Below are 17,601 nucleotides of genomic sequence, written 5' to 3'. Positions count from 1 at the left end.
TAATTTCTAGTTTTAATTCAATGGAGCCTGCCTCTGAACGTGGCCGTACTATGCTTACATTTTACACGTTGGATTCCGTCAATGAAAATCGACTAATTCTACGCTCTATTAAATGAAACCGTCTCCCTATAGTGTTATGTAAATTTCGTATCGAATCTAGTTATATATGTCCGAATCAAGCTTTGGCTGCTGTATCTAATTTCAGGATTCGCCATGACCCGACAAACAGGTCGAGGGAGAGACGGCTGCGGATTTACGCTAGATGCGATCAGGATTGCAAATGGCTAAAGGCTTAGTCAGTCGTCTGCATAGAATTACTATTAGAAATAAAAGTATACTCAAGTCACGGAGTTGCATCTTTTTTCATTCATCGACGGTTGTTCCTCACAGGAAAATAGGCATTGATCAGTTGATACAGTATAAAATATTAATACTCTCGCTTGACGACTCTTGTTGGCCCACCGGCTTCATTTCAATTGCTAATGTGAATGAAATCTGAATTGCACTCACACATTTTGCATAACATAGAATGCTATACGGAAAAGTTTTCATTGTTGATGTCGACTGGGATGGAGATAGGTTGAGCAGTCTAGGTCAGTTTTGTTTTCTCTGTCCACAAAAGAAGGACATTTGAACAGTTGTTAAGTTAAACTAAACTAAATCTGTGTCATCTTTAAAAGTCTCTCTGATGGTGTTCCTCTCATTTCGTATGTATGTACACGTCTATAGCTAACCTGATCAACCAAGCGCTTCACGAATACCGAGATTTATCACAGAACAAACGATGGTCAAGGGAAACTGGACTTTGTAGTTGGTCACTATCATGCGGATGAACATGTTGTTGTCCAAGTCACGGCACATTATGCAGTTACGGTGAGTATCATTCTCTGCTAGGGCAATCCTCTCTCGTTAAGTAATTTATGAGGTTGAGCTCATGAAATATATTCACAATGTGTAACTTTGATTTCTAAAACGAACACCAAGGCACGATGGTCGGGTTACAGAAATGCATAGTACATGTCGAAACATACTCAAAGCTAAATTAAAATTTGTTTTTAAATATACAGTGCGCATGCGCCTAGGCCATTCATATTTTGTAGAAGTAATTTACCTGAGACTGACTTTCAGAGTATTGTTAGCTTTGCACAAACCTTTTACTGACATATTTAAGTTGAAAATAAATTGATATACATTAATAAATGTAGTATTATGTGGAGCTTACATTACTATGACATGTAGTACATAAAATTAACATACTCATGAATCATTTCCCCAAAACTTGAAAACTGGTTAGTTCCATAGGTTTATTTACCCATTTGCGTTTTATCTAATCTTGTTGTGACGAACATGTATCAAGAGTAAGAAATAGGGAGTAAGCATGTGTGTACATTTATATAGGTTAAGTCTGTACTCTCGTGGTCAATGGAAAGCATTTAGGCATTTTAATAATTTAAACATTGTACATTTTAACATGTTTTTGAGTGTGTGCATATTGGCATACAGGTATTGTCATATTGGGAGAACATTCATCAGCTGTATTTCATACACATCATGTACTGATTATTGCATCGATTAAGAATGATTGTATTACTTTTGAACTTATTATTTTCAATTTTGCAATACTGATTTGATTATTATTATTAGGATAATACAGAAGTTCAACGTCAATAAGAAACAGCACACTATAAATACTGCAAGGTTAATGTAATGTAATATGATGATTACATTAACCGCACTGTGTGTGTAATACATAGTAAATACTAGTGTGAGTAGTGTACGCTATTACATAGGTGTTAGAACGTAAAATAACATTATAATAGTACTGTACGTTATCACATTAACTGTACAATATAACAGAATTGTACCAAATTCGTCAATAGTACTGTAAGTCATTTTTCCGTTTTTGCATATTACAGAGTTAGCTCCCTTGTGGTTAGGTATCCATTGTGACGTCATTATTTTGTGAACGCAACTCACGTCGTTTTCTCAGAAAAGAATGACGTTAACCTCTGACACACATGAAGTCACAACCAATACCTACCCGCAAGGGCAGATAACTCTGTAATATGCAAATACTGAAAATTCTTACTTCAACCAGCATTGTCATTGGGGCTTTAAAATTATCTTTATCTTCCCATTTTGTGAAATATGACGCCGTCTCCCATTGGCTTATGAAACGGCTTATCGATTTTAAAGGAAAAGTGAAAATGAGGATTTTCATATGATAAGATTTATCATAAGGGTTATATAGTGTTGTTAGTGGTTGTATTAGCGATATTGTAGTCATTATAACCATTAATTTAACAGCAAGACGCGTCATTTTGAAACGCCATTTTATTTATATTACTGTAGTCATATCATTAGAAGTTCGGTAGTCATTACATTAATAGCATTACATATTACCGCATTAACACTGAAATCTGTAAATAATTCTTCAAATTCGAGAAAGAACAATAATGCGAGGTAATGGTACATACTGTCTTTTTTCTTGAACAATATGGCATTGTGGTTATTTCAATCGTTAGTAATAGGTAAATTTATAAAAGGGAATCACTCGTTTGCATTTTGTATTTCCGGTCATAAACGTTGTAATTTCATTAGGATTATTTTGACTTGGGAAATGTCATTTTGTGGCGAGCGTTGGAAACATAATGATAAATTCTTCATTTTAATTGCGTCAGTAAAATTCCAATATTCTGTGTTATATTTTCATGAAATTCTGACCAGTCAAGTTGAGTCAAGTGAACGTTCACAATATCAAACTATGTGTTGAAGCTTTTGATGAAATATTGATAATTATTGGTATTTACATGTACTTTCTATTTCTATACCCTTTCCGTGATTTCCGTACTGATGATGTTTTAACCACCAAACAAGGTGATGTTACAAATCTATTGATAACGCAGTACTGTTTTCTGTACTGATATATGTAGATGTTTTAACCACCAAACCAGGTGATGTTACAAATCTATTGATAACGCAGTACTGTTTTCTGTACTGATATATGTAGATGTTTTAACCACCAAACCAGGTGATGTCACCTGTCTATTGGTTTCACTTGTTCCTGGCCGATCCTTATCAATCATTTATATAACTGTAAGTACATCTCGCACGGGACTAATGAAATCAACCTCGCTACCCAGAATTCTGAAATATTTATTCACACACAAAACAACTCAACCTTACCAATCGCTCTCTATCACTTGCGATGGTTTTATTTACAGTTGTATGTTAACAGAGAAACAACGAATTTTATTTTGCACTTGTCGTTTTCCTTCAAGACGACTAATGTATTTGGTTTGCTAATGCGCTAGCTACGTTTATGAGTTCCATTCGGTGTGTAAAGGTATGATGGTGAAACCCTCTCCTCTGTTGCGTGGCAGATGATTTTAAGATAGCAAAGCTCACCTCAGCTATATAATGCAGTGGTTGATGAAATAAAGTTGCTGAACAAACATCATCACCTTAGTATTGTTTGCTTGAATCATGTTTATAATCATATTAGGCATCTTACATTGAATAAGGATAACGAAAATGCTGAAACATTGTAGTGTTATAATAACATAAAATTAGATATTCTGAACAAGTGAAGATCTGATGCTTACATTCATCAGTGTACTTATGATAAAGGACAGAAATAAGGGGACATCATGAAGCTGGTTGCTATTTGAAGTCATATCAAGGACCAAAAGAAAGTTATCAATGCATTAACTCAGGTAGAATCAGAGGTAAAAAACCTGTTGTTCACTCACGTGAAAAGGAGAAATCTAAATTGATAGAAATTGGGATAGAAAAGGATGCAAATGAATTGATAAATTATATAGTTTGTGTTATCATTGTATCTCATTCCAGCACTGGATGGATAGATTGATTTGAACAGTGACTGAAAAGATAATTAACGAAATGATAATTAAATTGTCAAATTTGACACCATTTAAAAAAGTCGTGCTTGATGATATACTGAACACAATTGTGGAAGAAAGCAAATCGATATTTAGATCAAGATGTCGATCACCCATGTGTAAATATTAATCTATTTGATTAAAATTGAATAAACAGATCAAATGAAGCCGATTAGTAGCAACGTCAATTTCCTTCGACTGAAATGTTGTTTTTTTCTAGAATTATTTGTTTCTCCAATATCAGATGAAGACGTTTAATCGTGTTTTCAGACGCTTGCGTTGGTTGTGGTTTTTTGCAATACTGTATGTCACAAAATGTATTTTGATCAGCATATTCTGAAGAAGAAATTGTTTATATTGCTCTATTTAATTGTCATTTATGACCAAAAAGTGCTAGTTAATGTCAATGTTCTCTTCTCCATTCTCAGTTACGTCTTTTGCCTTTCTTATGATTATACCTCATACTACTGGAAGTATATGATCTGTTTTATATTACCGAGGGGCTAAATGACCTAAGATGTCATAAGGCTTTTGATATTTGTTTTTCATTTGATAGGTCATTTCAGGTAAAGTACTTATATAGCACTTTCTTAAGCAGCTGTCGGTTAGTCATCCTAAATTAACTTAGTTCCTGTTAATGAGTACCTAGCCATCAACAGCTAAGTTCATTTAGGATGACCTGCCAATAACTAAGTTCATTTAGGATGACCTGCCAATAGCTAAGTTCATTTAGGATGACCTGCCAATAAGTAAGTTCATTTAGGATGACCTGCCAATAACTAAGTTCATTTAGGATGACCTGCCAATAACTAAGTTCATTTAGGATGACCTGCCAATAACTAAGTTCATTTAGGATGACTTGTCAATAGCTAAGTTCATTTAGGATGACTTATCAATAGCTAAGTTCATTTAGGATGACCTGCCAATAACTAAGTTCATTTAGGATGACTTGTCAATAGCTAAGTTCATTTAGGATGACTTGCCAATAGCTAAGTTCATTTAGGATGACTTGCCAATAGCTAAGTTCATTTAGGATGACTTATCAATAGCTAAGTTCATTAAGGATGACTTGCCAATAGCTAAGTTCATTTAGGATGACTTGTCAATAACTAAGTTCATTTAGGATGACTTGTTAATAGCTAAGTTCATTTAGAATGACCTATCAACAACTAAGTTCCTTTAGGATAACTTTGTCAACAACTAAGTTCATTTAGGATGACCTGTCAATAACTAAGTTCCTTCAGGATAACTTTGTCAACAACTAAGTTCATTTAGGATGACCTGTCAATAACTAAGTTCCTTCAGGATGACTTTGTCAATAACTAAGTTCATTTAGGATGAATAATCAACGGCTAGGTTCATGCTCTTCTTTCCTCTCCTTCAAACAACATCTCTCTTCTTCATGTGAGTGTCTACTTTCTGTTTATGTGTCTACTTGTATTTACTTTTATTCTTTTGTCCATTTCTCTTTTTCATCTCTCTTGTTCTATTCTGTTTTCCTTTCAACTCTTATGTTCTTTTTATCCTCGAATATTTTGAATTCTACCTTTATTTACTCCGCTGTCTTTTCGTTCACTTTCCTCTCTCGCGCTTCTGAAAATTCACCACCTTTACCTTTCTACTATTCCCTTTTTCCTGTCTTCTGTCGCCTCTCTCTTTCTCTCCTTTATTCACTGTTTTATCTTCCCCTCTCTCTCCGTTGTATCACGCTCTCTTTATTCTTGCCTCTGACCTGCTCCTTCTTTATTCGGTCTTTTGTCACCCTTGCAACTATTCTACTTTTCCCCACTCTACCCATCTCAATAACATGATTTAACGAGTCAGCGAATTCCTTTGCATCTACCTGTTGTACCGATGTCTCGAGTCAGATGTGAACTTATTTGAAAGCTCATCATATTTCGACACCGTGAATGATCAGAGTACTTCTATATCAGCGTTAAACATGTGAGTACCATAGCAAGACTCAACCTCCAGGACACAGGACAAACTTGAAAAAATACCTCACCGGGTTTTTCAAACAAAAATGAATTAAACTTTAAGACCGAAGCTATTTACGTTTCTGTCTGATACATTTAGACAGTTAAAACTGTGCTTATATCTTGTGTATAATAAGAACAGCCCAACTATAACATGAAACCTGCTAACACAATATGTGGACACTGCAGTAAGCTGACGTGTACGACATCTCCCTCGCCGTGTGGTACATATACATACCACATTGGATGCCTGATACGTATATCACTAGTAATAAGTGCTGGAAGGATCCTATTGTCGTCCCATACAATTTTTATTACGATGATAGAAGTAAACATTTCAGATAGCAATATTGAATGGTCTACTGCTTTTGTAATCGTATGCCTGGGTGAGTTTTTTAATGTTGAAATCATCCTTGTCCCAGATTGTTCTCACGTCGTCTGCCTGGAGCAGATAAAGCTCTACTGCGGTACTAGATGCTATCATTATACCCCGTCGAATGAAATGCAGAAAATGTACAAAAATGAAACACCTAAGGATTATTTGGTTCAGTAAGACTGTACTAAGTCACTCTCCTGAAGATATTATCCTCAAACATCCTTGTGTTAGTGTTGACTTGTGCTAAGTTAGGACAGGTATGGAAATATAGCCATTTAGTCAATATGTCATTGGACATTCTTTCTATATGGAAGATAGATCGGGTCAATTCAATATATAATGAAAAACTGTGTTTAGGTTTGACGGAAACAACAATTTGATAATTACTTTGTATAAGAGCTCTTGATAATAATATTATTAATATGTGGTTAACATCAACATAATCAAGAATAATCTACATAATATGTTCATTCAAAACAATATATATTGTAAGCCCAACAAAACTCTTGAGAAAAAGACAAAATGTACCGCTTACGAAAGCAAAAACCTCAAATAAAAAAGTGTAGAACTATCGTCAGTATACGGGATACGATATATAAGAAGTCAAGTAAACAAGTAGATACATTCGGAACGAATGCAAAAATGTAAGTCAATCAGAAAATGTATTTGAAGTTCAGTCTGTAGATAGGGTATTGGGAGTACTGACTTAGAAGACAGGGTTTACTGTGGCTTTACTGAAGGATTACTATTGTTTGATGAGTGCGACATCTAACTCAAACTATTAGTTGGCACAAACACCATTATAACAAGAAATGAGTAACATGTGAATGAAATGCGTTTTAATATGATGTGTTAACAATGGATGTGACAAGGTTGAATTCATTCGGCTAACTATTTGCTTTTTGAACTGTCCGGTCATATCACACAATGGATTCACATGATGGAAAATGTTTGTAAAACGTAAAATCATTGCCGAAAATTGCCTCTACGTCCTCACTTCCTCCATAATCCGGCCTTAAGAAACCCTGAAGACGCAAGCTGTGCGAATGAAAACAAGAAATCACGAATTCAATCACCTCGTGTCACCCGTACCGGGGGTTCTATTGCTTTGTCAACATCTCAATGCAGACTGGAAGTTTGCCCCCAGGAAGTAAATGCTACTCAGCAAAAGATTGCAACTTGTGTCAAATCCATTAACAGTTTGGAAGGCGAGCTAATGCCGGTGGAGATGATACTAGAATACAACCCGAGCGAGTGCATTGAATCCAAATTGATGAGCCTACTTTCGTCTCTTGTTTCCATGACGGAGGCGTTTGTGTTTGGGTCAGCCTGTTTGTGATAGGAAGTTTTGTTATCACCCAGAACTCCATTGCTGCCTCTTTCCTGATTCTAACAGCTTAAAACGTTTCTTTAACCATGCTGATGATTGATTGATGTCAAGTGTTAGATGGTTTTCTTGTAATGAAATTCCGATGTTGGTTTGACACATTTTCCGTTGTGTATTGTATCAGCTGGGTGATCCTCGGGGTGTTAAGGCCAACAAGATGCGTATTCCCGTCGGAACCAGATGACAAATAGAGATAATTGGAAAAAAACATAATATGGGTAAACAAACAGACAAGGACAGCCATGATAAATATTTAATATATAAACTAAAACTACATTCCTTCATCAGTCATATATTTAGATGTTTTCTCCTTAATTGGACGTTAAAACGACTTGGATGTTCAGCGAATCTAATTCACACTGGTCTCCAAGGAATTGGCGTGTCATGAGTGTAGCTTACTTATTAATGTTAGATGTGCCTAGATATGATAAGTACATCAAATGTCTACCTTTGCTTTGCATATTATTTTACATTAATTTTTGTAGTTTCTTATATCATTAGGAACATTATTTTCATCGATATACGAAAGCCGTTACTCTAAAGAACTGTTGTGTATGACATCATCCTGGTTGCAACAACTACAGTAGTTTAAGGTTGCCTTTACGAGCATATAGTGCATTGACCAGTATGGTTATCGGCCACTGATTGTACTCATAAAAGTCATAAGTCCAAAAAGCTAATAAAAGAGACAAGAGACAGTAGAGATTAAATTAGTTTAATTGTATTCCAACACTATATATGCTTATAATGTCTATGTATCTATAACGTCATTTAGAAGCTTCAAGTTCACAAAAGCATTCAGTGTCCGTTTCATTGGTAGCATATGTACAGTTTGCAAACATTTGGCAAACTGTTGACGCTATGATTATATATTTCAGCAAATTAGATAAATCACCAAATTCTTTGGTTAGAAAAGAAAACAAATTCTATCTTTTTATTACCGATTTGTATCTACAGGTAAAAATTAATAACCATTTCAGCAAGTAATTGACGTGATATAGAATGGAACAGACATCAAAGTGCTTTCGAATATCATTAAGATTAATCAGAATTATATGTCGGATTTTGAAGTTTCAGTATCTTTGAATTGAAATAAAAGAATATCCACAGTGAGAAAAAATATATGTTAAAATTGATATCTTCAAAAGCAAGTCTAAACTCATGGCACAGTGTGTTATCACGCTAAAATCATCTGTAAAATGAAAGATATGACGTTATGTCAGATATTGGATAAGTGCAGATACGAAAAACTATTTTGTGATTTTAAAAAGTATCATCAGATGTTGAGTAGGCGATATGAACAATCGTAGCCAGATCTTCAGGCCATTTCAGGTTGTATTTTAACTAAAATAGGATGTACAAAACCACCATTAATGTACTAAATGGAAACTACGAAATGCACCAGGGCGATAAAAAGATAGGATCTTGCATTAAATCCAGAAAGGTTTTGTAAAAAAATTGAAATATTGCATTTTTAAATGAGTGTTACCGTGTAGCCGCTGTACCGAGACAGGTAGTGAGGTATCCAGGAATATAGGATGTTTTTAAAAGATGTATTTGCCAACTGGTACTAACGTTCCGTGATAGCGACACACGTCCGACGATATGGATGTTTGCAGAATGCACGTGTGTCTGAAGAATTTCAAACGTAATGTTGATATCAAACATTAGGAACTTGATGAGAAAGTTCGCGCAAGTGTTACATACTAGTGGATTAAGTCTTGATATTGGAGTTAAGTTGTTATCAATCCACATTAGACTTTCTTTTACAATAAAACTCAGGTACAAAGCATTTTAGCTGATCAAAGCCTATTCGGGATGAAACTGATAATCTATTTCTAATACGTGTTGAAATGAATGTCAATTGAAGTTTTAAGCTGAAATTTTAACGACAATGTTGTTTTTCAAATATAGACAGTCATACACATAACAGAAATCAACAAAATATAGATGGCAAAAGACACGAGTTTTTAACTGAATTAAAATAAAATAAACTTTTATGTTATATCTTAAATTTCCTCGAGATAACTTTGAAGTGTGGCATTGACACATATAATCTAAAGACATAAGTTTACCACTAAGTGACACGGAAATAGGTATTATGATCATTCGCTAAATCCCACAAATCATTCTCAAATATCTAATAGTTACATCAATGTTACGGTCTGGAAAACGAATCCAACGTAATTATAGCAAATCACAATTCTAATTTGTTCTTTTATAAAGCGTGAAGATGGGCATGACCTCTCATTATTGAATCTGATTCAATGGGACGCTTTGAATGGTACAGCTGTCACGGTTATAAGGTTTGTTTGAGATGTTTTTATTCAACAAGATGTGTTATAAACCGGAAGCTGCGCACATGTTCCATTTTAAAGTGTTCTATAACTGATTGCCCGAGGTCGCTATTCCACAACATCGTTATTGAAGACTCTTCAATATGACATACATTGTATCTTGTTTCTATTGAACCTCCCTCCAATAGAGACCTCCCCTTGTATGATGATAAAGTAGATATTTGATAAACCACTATTTAGAATTCTATAGAAATTTCTTTTGTTATACAATCAAGTCAATAGTTATCATATATCTAAAACACCCGTAATACAATATCTAATGTTACAGTTTGTCATCAAAACTATAAATGTGATACATTCCAGTGATGCTATTATATCAAAGGATATGGATGAGTAGTTTTACAAATCAATTACGCAATTATTTAAAAAAAATGGTGTATACTCTTTATTTGTACCAAACATTTATCATTTAATAGGCGTATCAATGGTAAATATTAAACATGTTTACAATATATTATCGTCACAGTTTTGTGCTGAAAGGCAATTTTATTCTACAGAGATTGATACGCATTATAGTCTTAATATGCTAATTTTGATTAAATTTTTGAATTATAGAAAATCTGTGTTTTCAAATTAAACATCCTTTCAAAATCTTATTTCTGTATTATTAAACAGATTCAGCAAGGTATTAACCTTCCTATTTAAAGATACCAAAACGTTAGCTTATAAATTGATATACTGAAGAAATATAGAATGTACTTTTGATTATTAAGAAATTTAACATAATAAATTAATAGTCAATCTGCAATAATTAATTGAAAGCCAGGTTAGTAGGAGTGTAAGCGATCGAAATATAATATGTAATCATAAAGGCTTATTTCTAATATATTTTGTACGCAATTCTATAATAGAGCAGGTTACTTTAACAACGAAACAAAAAGTGAAATAAATGCCAAAAAAGATAAAGTAGGGTCATTTCGCTTTTGAATAAGGGTCCAAGTTTTTGAGATGTTTCTGTATAATAAATCCAGCCCCACCTCGGGGTAATGAGTTCCATAACGACATGGTGTAGTTTCGGTGATTTGTGATTTTATTCTCAATGCTCTTATTTCTACCTCCTAATATTGACACGACCTTAAGTAAATCCAGTTGTTTAAAGAAAGTGAAAATAAATCCAAACCCAAACCTTTTCAATAATCAACAGGTGTCGTTTAAAATGGCTCAGGAAGAAATAGTTGGTCAATAACGTGTTTATAAATAGGTTATAACGGATATTGTACTGGAATATCACGAATTCATTAGGAGCTAAATTAAGAACATCATTTCCCTTCTTCTTTACAGCTATGAGTGTTTGTGTGTGAAACGGTGTGAATGTGAATGTATATTCGAAATCGCTAAAATTGTTGCATAAGGTGGAAAAGCCTCCAAGATGCCATTGAAAAAATTCAAAACCTCACAAAGTGAGGCAATTGAACTGGAGGTTAGAAGTGGTGCTTATTCTAGGAAAACACCATGAAATCAGTCAACCGTTATACTTTCACGTCCTATCATAGAATAAGTTAAAAACCAAAACTTTTCCCGATACACATCACCATTTAATTTCGTAGAATCTGTGATGGTCTGGTTTAAAGCAACCATCCGACAATAAGGATCTTATACGGGGAGATAATGTAGATGTTGTTCACTTGCGTTTTTCATTTGCAATTGTGATGACCTAGATTTGACATAGAGTTGTATGATGAATGTCGACGATGAATTAAGCAGCTTAATCTTCCGAAATGTATGGTTCCATATTATCATTATTTTCAGAAAATCCGAACAAGTTCATATTTTACTTTAATCTGACCTGGTATAATCGATTCTGAGTTTGCATTATTAGTATACTATTATGTTGGAATTTCTAACATGTGTGCTATTTCGGATACTTATAAGAAAGTGTGAATACGCATTTGAAACTCTACTACAATTGTTAATGGTAGTTTATTTTGATGTCTTTTTGTACATGATATACTCAAAATGAATAAAATAAAAGATGATTGAATCTCCCCATTGTATTCATATAGATACACTTTGCTCATAAAAAACTTCAGCTTTGGGTTCTTCAATTCCGGAAGATCATTTTGGAATTTTTTAGGATAACGAAGGTGATTGCGTTGTTAGAGAAATACAAAAAGTGTTTGTATTTTGAAGAAAGAAATCCCTTTAAGTACAAGATATAACTTGTGCCCTAAATCCCCATTACATTCAGAGATCAGCCTAAAATAGAATGGATAATGCCATTTGTATTCCCAGTATTCCTGCCTACTGGAGTTAAATAAATCACTCCTGTACCCCAGTATTATTTTGTTAAACATAACTGAGGCAGTCTTTTGCCATGTTATTTCCTCGTACATTCGTAATGATTATAAAGTAGCGAGATTTTGGTTCCCATAATTAAGTTTCGGTTCCGGATTTAAATAGAACCCACGACATTGCCGTTGTTGGGAATAGAAAGATTATTCAAACGTCTAGAGAGAAATCTTAATTTGCAATAACGCCGCAAGTCACGATCCATTGTAGATTTCGGTATATAACTAACAATTACAGGAAATTTTATCTGTTTCTTCATTACAATAATTCCCTTAATATGTTTCAGTTTGATTCAGCTCTATTGCTTACTAACAGCCAATGCCATCTAAGGTCATGCTTGGTGAGTAAAGGTCAATTTCGTAAAACTGTCCGCACATGAAAACTGATTCCCTTACAAGGAATAAAGGAACAACTTGAAATTGTTGATATTTATTATTTCTGATATTTTATTTGTTATCAGTATGATTAACTTGACGGATTTAAGAATCATTCTAAGAACATCATTTTATAAAAACATAACTGCACAACAATTCGTGCTTTAAACAGGTTGAATCTGTTAAATTAATTTGTGATAAGCATACATAAACGTGCCAAATGCATGCAATAGAAAACAGAAAAAAATCGTTTTATCAATACCTTTTACCGGTAATCGCAAGCATGAACTGACAGGAGAAATTAGCATTATGTTTAACCATCTTTATCAAGCGAGTTAAAAATCAAGACGAAACTTGTACGATAACGCATAATTAAACTTTAGTGCTTGTCGGCTAATGAAGAAAAAATTTGCATATGATAATAACATGTTTTACCGTTAAATGTGTTCGGAAGATAGACCATCGCACTTTATTGTCGTAGTGAATATATCAGGTTGGTTTTGAGGGGGTAGCAATAGCTGTCAGACCTTGTGACAGGCTGTCGATATAATCCTGATTCCTTTTAACAGGATGATACATCTCACTGAGAAAACAATGGTACCAGCTAAGATGTGCCAAGTTCTTACCCCATGCGGTCGGGTTAGGAGAGGCGCCAAATCTACCCGTCCAAGCACGTCGTCTGCTTTAGACAAATACATCAGATCCGGTAACATACAACGCAAGAATCTTATAAACAACTTTTGAAATAAAATGCGTTTTCTTTATTTTTATCTGAAAATAAAATAAGTAAGTCCTGATGCGAGGTTAAGATTGCATTCTCAAGCATAAGGTATGCTAAACACACTTTTCTGTTTTATAAAGTTGGTGACGACTAGATGTTTTGATGATGCTTAAGATTATTGTCGTGATAGAGGTAAGAGTTGGGGACTTGCTCTGAAAGGCCCCTAGTGTCATCAGTATATTCTCAAGTGCCCAGCACCCCAATTCTGATCGAAATCTTAATGCACCCAGGCTAATGTACACCGATCAGGATCTAGGTTGAGCCAAGAGAGATTACATCTGTACATTATGGACAGCGTTATAGTAGATGTATTACCAACTCGTACAGACATGTTGTTCTGGAAATGATGACGGAGTGGATGGATGTGTGAGTGCAATCTGGTAGCTGATGTCTTGGGACAGATGCCATAAATGGATCCACATTTAGCTTTTTCTTTGTAGATATATTTCTATATTAGTCTTAAAAGCGATAAAAAGAATTTTATCAAGTGGTTGATTAACATTTCTCCTTACTTTTATTTTTTATCTTAGCATTAAACTTGATATCCTCTCGCTAAACTTTTTAAAAACTGTTTGATTGTTTTAAAAACTTTCTCTATTATAATATGTGCAATGCAACTGTGCTAATGATGTGAAATTTGATAGTATATCAGTTCTTTGTGATGAATCAGTCAGTCTCTTAGTACGACTTTTGTTTTAAACAGATCAATTTTAATGCTACGTATCAAAACTATATATAAGTACTGCCGTTGTAGTATATACTATGAAACTTCTTAATAATGTTGGTTTAATTTTACACTTTTATCAGGAATGTAAAGGTTTATATAACAGAAAAAACCCAAAGCTTGCATTATAGAATATAATGTGGTTGCTTGGTATATTTCATATAAGTATTGTTGCCTAATGATATTGTTCAGTTAAGCTATTCTAAGAACAGTAATAGGCGGTTCTTTACGATTTGAGATTAGCTAATACACATGCATTACAGGATATTGCTTTAATAAGTGTATCATCATTCAAATAAAATGGCGCATATTTCGGGATTACGTTCTTTTCAAATAAACGAAATATAATAATAACGATAAAACATCTTTTTCGTAAATAGATTTTTCGTCAATATTCAACTGTTTGCTATGAACGTTGTCCATTATTGTTATAAAATGATAAAACTATATATTGTATTTTAATAAAGGGGTTTAATGTTTGCAATTTATTTTAATAAAATTAAGTGAAAGTTTTTTTATAAGTACTTTGTTTAGATCATGAAAGTTGGTCTATACTTTGGTTTTTGATAATGGTATATAAGTGTAAACAAATATTTATAGATATTGGGAAGGTGTTAAAGAGTTGTAATAACTTGTGCCTAGTCATTTGTTGTTTGTATTTTTCAACAATAAACACGTTTAAATATATCAATGAAGGGTAAAACATTTGTTTTCTTGCAATTAAAAGGTATTGTCAATTGAATTCACTTTCTGTCCACCGTTTTATAATTAACACGCTTCATTACAACAAGATATTAACAACTCGATGATTGAAATACTATCAATTAGCGTCTGGTTATTCCTTAGATGTGGTGTACTTCATCTTTTAGATGATAGTATCGTTACATCTTGTTCCCTTTTCACTGAAAGGTAATTTTTTCATTTTTACAATCTTTGAACAAATTTTTATGAAAGGCTGTCACTTTTATTTCAATTAAGATATACGAGATAAAAGCAATGAAATAATTGATGTGCATCAGGGGTTTACATATATATGTTTATATTGTGAATGAGAACAACATGCAATGGGGAACAAAAAGAGACAAACAGGTATGACAACATCAATCGAATCTCGAATGTGCTTCTGGGGTTATCGACTTATAATGATGTGAAATAAACGAGTCTTTTTCTTCACAAGACGGAATATACTGAAACTATATCAACGGTCTCTTGTTAAGTAAAATGACAGATATGGCCGGGGTTTATAAAGTATTAAGAGTGACTGTACAATGGCGTTTATAAATCCTGAATGGCACATGCAAAAAAAAAAGATCATAAAGATTGGCAAAAAATATATAGTAATGGGATAATTGTAACAAAATTGGAGTTTGTGCATGTCCTTTTCATATAATACTGTCATTTTGGTAGTGATTAAAACTTCGAAGAAAATGTATCTTTTTTTGACTATCGTGTAGGGATGTAATTTATTATTATAACAACTTGTAAAAACGTGAAAGAATAACAAAATTACGAATGTTTTTATTTCTACATCGATAAATATAAAGGAAAATAACACTACATACATAAATTATCAATATTTAAGAAATTACAGACATTTAACATCTCAACAAACAATAATAATTCAGATGTCATGTTCTGTTGTATGTTCGATCTACATAGAACATGGAAATAAACAAGTAAATAATCGATTGTGTATCTTCAGACATGTAATAAAATAGGATACGTTCATCTGCTTCGAAATTACTGAAAACGTAGCTCAGAAACACATATATGTAAACAACGAATCAGGACCACATGGTGCTATCCTGTTGCTCCTTGAATATGTTGCATATTGGTCAAATTTATTATCAAGATGAAGGCATCATTACATTTTGCAGCCTAAGAGATCATTAATAATTTTAATTTCATGAATAACTCACTTTTATTAGATTTTAATGAAAGTCGGCGGTGTTCTCATTAAGACAAAATAAAACGGTAATAGTTGTACGTCCTAAGTTCATGTAGAGGTGGGATCTAAAACAAACCATACAACCAGGTGTAATCAAGTAAGACACAACAGTATCTACTTATGCTTTGGTCACAATGATCGACTGGTATCCGGTAATCGGGAGTACACCAGTGATTTTGCCATTTTTTCGATATCGGACAACACCGGTCAAAAATGTGTAACATATCATTTACATAAAAGGAGGCCGTCTGATAAACGTATGGCGTCTGTTTCGAAAGGGAATTTTTGGGACCGATGAGGCAGTGAATATCAATCGAACGTATAATGCTAATCGGCCGATTATCATATGATGTCCGGGCGATAACCGACCTATTCATCGGACATCGTACGAGTATCGCCCGAGCATCTTACGGACAACTAACGATAGTTGTAACAGGCCCGGCCGAATGTCGGGTGGTGTGATTGCCGCTCGATTCCCGACCGGATATCGGACGATACTAAACGATGTGTGAAGGATATGTTGACAGTTATGAAAATCTACGGGACACCGGAAAGATTTTAACTTCGAGTAAAAACTTTTCGGGCACCTCCCCGATTATGCTTGAAGGCCTCGGCCACCGGCCGGCCATGTCTGGTGTCCGGCCGGGATCAAGAACAAAATGAGTAAAAACCATTCCGGGAGTACATCCTAAGCCTAATTTGAAGGCGATGTGACCAAAGCATAAGTGATGCGTATCGAACGAGTGACGTATTCCTTCATGGGACGAAAACTACATAAAGCCCGTAATTGGGTTAATCATTGGGATGTGAAAGTCATTTTAGATATAATGTATGGCAACGACATAAATTTGGCAGTTAATAAGGAAATGTGTGAAAACTGGAGTCTGAAGTTTGTCTCCCTCTTTTTTCTGGGTTTACTTTGATGGGGAATATCAGCTAGACGAAATATAAAAAATACTTAAATATGGTCAAAATAGTTTTAAAAGAAGGTTTAATTACTTCTTAATGAAAAAAAAAAGTTAGGATGAGGCATTTCATCTTAGAAGACAAGATTGTCCACATGTGACGTCATGTGTTTGTGAACGTAACATAATAATTTTAGGAAAAAACGACGTGAATAGTGACCACAAAATAATGACATCACAATGGATACCTTATCGCAAGGGAGCTAACTCTATAATATGCAAAAACGGAATTGTAACACTAGACGCACACGAAATGTCCATAAGCTAAAAATTGAAATAAACACCACACAAGACATGTCCGGACTGGGTATGTCATGTCCGGACTTGGTATGTCATGTCCAGACTGGGTATGGCATGTCCGGACTTTGAATGTCATGTCCGGACTTGGTATGTCACGTCCGGACTAGGTATGTCATGTACGGACTGGGATGTCATGTCCGGACTGGGTATGTCACGTCCGGACTGGGTATGTCATGTTTGAACTGGGTATGTCATGTCCGGTCTGTGTATGTCATGTACGGA

The 17,601-nt window shown here is 34.2% G+C and overlaps 1 long non-coding RNA gene across 3 annotated transcripts in view; it reads left to right on the top strand.

Moving 5' to 3' along the window:
* Positions 1–565: 565 nt before the first annotated feature.
* LOC138335094 (uncharacterized) overlaps positions 566–17,601 on the top strand; it is a 119,567-nt gene continuing 102,531 nt past the window's right edge. For 2 of the 3 annotated variants that reach the window (XR_011210233.1, XR_011210234.1), the window contains exons 1-3: positions 566–873; positions 12,574–12,627; positions 13,231–13,367. This is a non-coding gene — a long non-coding RNA (uncharacterized lncRNA). The remainder of the gene's footprint in view (positions 874–12,573; positions 12,628–13,230; positions 13,368–17,601) is intronic. The other variant, XR_011210236.1, reaches the window with a different exon arrangement.

Source organism: Argopecten irradians, chromosome 1 (assembly GCF_041381155.1).
Source record: "Argopecten irradians isolate NY chromosome 1, Ai_NY, whole genome shotgun sequence".
NCBI classification, from domain to species: Eukaryota; Metazoa; Mollusca; class Bivalvia; order Pectinida; family Pectinidae; genus Argopecten; species Argopecten irradians.
Note: the sequence above shows the minus strand (reverse complement) of the source record. Positions and strands in the feature narration are given on the sequence as shown.